The sequence below is a fragment of the Lemur catta genome, chromosome 1, assembly GCF_020740605.2.
Source record: "Lemur catta isolate mLemCat1 chromosome 1, mLemCat1.pri, whole genome shotgun sequence".
In the NCBI taxonomy this organism is placed as follows: domain Eukaryota; kingdom Metazoa; phylum Chordata; class Mammalia; order Primates; family Lemuridae; genus Lemur; species Lemur catta.
The window spans coordinates 161,441,524-161,444,913 of record NC_059128.1 but is presented as its reverse complement, the minus strand read 5'-3'; the positions used below and the strand labels follow the sequence as shown (position 1 = coordinate 161,444,913).

General features: G+C 44.5%; 1 pseudogene; it reads right to left on the bottom strand.

Annotated features, from left to right (window-relative positions):
• Positions 1 to 967: 967 nt before the first annotated feature.
• LOC123643589 lies at positions 968 to 1,583 on the bottom strand (annotated as a pseudogene).
• Positions 1,584 to 3,390: the final 1,807 nt, after the last annotated feature.

Genomic DNA, 3,390 nt, shown 5'->3' with positions numbered 1-3,390 from the left:
CAGGGTTTCCATTTTGGTGCAGTGTTACCAGCCATGCCCCCAATTTCCAAACCCCCCTGATGGGGCTCTTCACTCCACTTTAGACTCTGTGTTTCCAGATTTGGCTTGGTTTTTAAGATTCTACAGGTCCAATATTGGAGTGTAACTTAAATTTCCAAACCCACTGGACTAGAGATGAGACACACAGATCTTGTGAAATCATTCAATATACAGCAGCTCTCACACACTCTAAGTTACAGGACACCCCATTTTTGAACCTGCCTAACACACCAGTGTCTGGGTGAACACTCCAATTTTTATCCATAGATGGTAATCGAACTATAAACTATGTACTAGAGTGTACATATAAATTATGGCTATTTCTTTTAGAAATGTGTGAACATCAAGTTATTCTATTTGTTTATTATTCTTGATGACTGCAAATTATTTTTTAACATTGATTTACTATTCTATTCATCTTTCACTTACAAACTATTAAAAGTGAGCAATGGCTGGAAAATATGGCTTCATTTAGATTTTTATTAACCTATGGCACAGGTTTTCCTAGAATGGTCATACACACAGACCTTGTCTTGAAGCTGAATTATTCAAATTCCTTACAAATGGTTATCCCATGAGTTCTTTTGTCCTCCTGGTCTCCTTACTGCATCTAAGGGGAGACTTTCTGATTTCCTTCCCTCACTCTTCTTCCAGGCCTCCAACAGCTGAGGCCTGCACTCTCCCTACACAACAACCTTCTTCTGAACTCATTCTGAGTCAGTCAGGGCAGGGCCGGTGGGGCTGGTCTGTCTCTCCTGGGAAGTGGTAAAAGGGAAGATTGTGGTGTCTACAGCTTCACTGTTGAACATGGCAGCTACTAGAGTGTAGCTATTGAGCACTTGAAATGTGGCTAGTGATGTGCTGTAAGTGTAAAATATGTATCAGGTTTCAGAGAAAAAAAGTCAAATTAACAAAAAAGGAAAATATATCATTCTTGCAAACATAGGACTAAGAAATAAACCTGGCTTTTTAAAAAAAAGTTGTAGGGCTCAACAACAGTTGCAGAAACCTGGGGACTGGGTAAATGGAGAATTCCAGCTTGGTCTTCTTGCCATAACCAACAGAGAGATGTTCCATTAGCAAGAGGTGAACCCAGAACCAGTTCCCCCACCAAAGTTGTGAAAAATCAAGAAGTCCTGAAAACCTGTGCACTGGTCGGCCAGCTTGCAAATTCATTCCAAGACAAGGTCAATGATCTCCTTGCCAATGCTGTAGTGCCCATGGGCACAGTTATTGGCAGCATCTTCCTTGCCTGAGATGAGTCACTTGGGGTGGAAGAGCTGGCAGTAGGTGCTAGTGCAAACTTTGTCAATGATGGTGGGTTCCAGGTCTACAAACCCTGCCCTGGGCACATGCTTGGCAGTGCCTGTCTCACTGGAGAAGGTGTTGAAGCAGTCATCTCCTCACCCAATGGTCTTGTCTCTTGGGATCTGGCCACTGGGCTGGATGCTGTGTTCCAGGCAGTAAAGCTTCCAGCAGGCATTGCCAATCTGGGCACCTGCTGGACATGTACTCATGCATGATGGGGACGTGTAGGGTCCCATGGCACTGGAGGAGGCAAAATGATGGTGACAAGGATCTCCTACTGACTGACTACCAAGAAGTCCAAGGGAGAAGTAGTCCTGCCTTTTAAACATAACTCAGTTTCTATTTTGAGCCTCCATTCTGCAAGAGTTGGGGAAACAGAGTGAATCTATGGTCACCCTCTCCTTTTCTCCTTTGCTGAGGTTTTTAACTGCTCTGGTGGAGGCCTAGCATCCTTCCACCTCAGCAAGGGTGCTTAGGAGCCAAGGCTTGGCTACTTCTCCCACCATACTGGATGCTGGAATCTCAGAGAAGCTCTCCAAAGCCCTTCCCAACTTCCATGCTACTCTCTAGCACATGGTGTAATTCTGGGCCTCCTGGATCATGCTGGGATGTAGGAAGCTCTCATGGGTTACCTGAAGCTCTGTTGGTTTAGACCAGGAATGGGCAAACTATGGCCCACAGGCCAACCTGGCCTACTGCCTGTTTATACAAATAAAGTTTTATTGGAACATAGCCACATTCATTCATTTATTTATTGTCTGTAGCTACTTTCATGCTGATGACAGAATTGAGTGGTTGTGACAGAGACGGTATGACACACAAAGGCAAAATATTTATTCCTAGTGCTTTAAGAAAAGGTTGGCCAACTCTTGGCTCAGACACATCATGTACCCGTATCTTCTCACAGGTCTTCCCACCTTCCCACATTCCCAGGGCTCTACTTGGGGCCTGGGGCACAGGTTCTCTACACTTTCACATCTCATCAATTCTCATTCCCCCCTTTCTCCAACCCCAGACTCAGTAGTGAAGGTGTCAGAATCCAGACTCATTTCTCAGGGGCCTTACCAGTTAGCTAATCTCTAATTAATTCCCCCCAGGGAAGGAAGACTTGTTTCCAATTCTTTCGATATTTTCCCAAATTTTTGTCTATGCCAAGAAGCCTTTTTATTTCCCCAAAGTTTACAGTTTAAAATTCAAATCTCAGAATTGTTCCCAAATTTCCATGATGCATCCCTTCCTTGGGTCAGTGAACAAAGAATGATTTAGACCAGTTTTTCTCAGAGTGTAGACCACAGGATGGCAGCATCAGCATCACCTCGAACGTGTTATAAAGGCAGATTCTTGGGCCTTGTCTGAGGCCCACTGAATCTGAAACCCTAAGGGTGGGGCCCAGGAATCTGTGTTTTGACTAGATCTTCAAGTGATTCTGATTCATACTAGAGTTTAGTAACTAGATTGAGTGGACTAGATTGAGTGGTATCAGGAGTAGAGATTGAGGAAAGCATTGAGGCTGGGAACAGTAGCTCATGCCTGTAATCCTAGCACTCTGGGAGGCCAAGGTAGGGGATGGCTTGAGATCAGAGTTCAAAATCAGCCTGAGCAAGAGCAAGACCCTGTTTCTACTAAAAATAGAAAAAATTAGCCAGTGGTGCACATCTGTAGTCCAGCTACTCAGGAGGTTGAGGTAGGAGGATTGCTTGAGCCCAGCAGTTTGCGGTTGCAGTGAGCTATCATGCAGCGCTGTAGTCTACTCAAGGCCACAAAGCAAGACTCTGTCTCAAACAACAACAACAAACAGAAGGAAGCATTGGATTGAAAGTGTATCTGTTACTATTTCACTCACTTCATGGCTGTCCTTGTATCTACCCTTACGGTTCTCTCTCAGGCATCAACTTGCTTTAACACATCTGTGTTATGCCTACTGTGGCCTAGAACCTGTGATGAAATGTTCACAGAAGCCCAAGCTTCTTTGTCCCTCCAAGCTATTGGTACCCTTTTTGTTCAGTCTTCTGTGCAGGCCAAGGCCCCTTATTATTAGTAGCT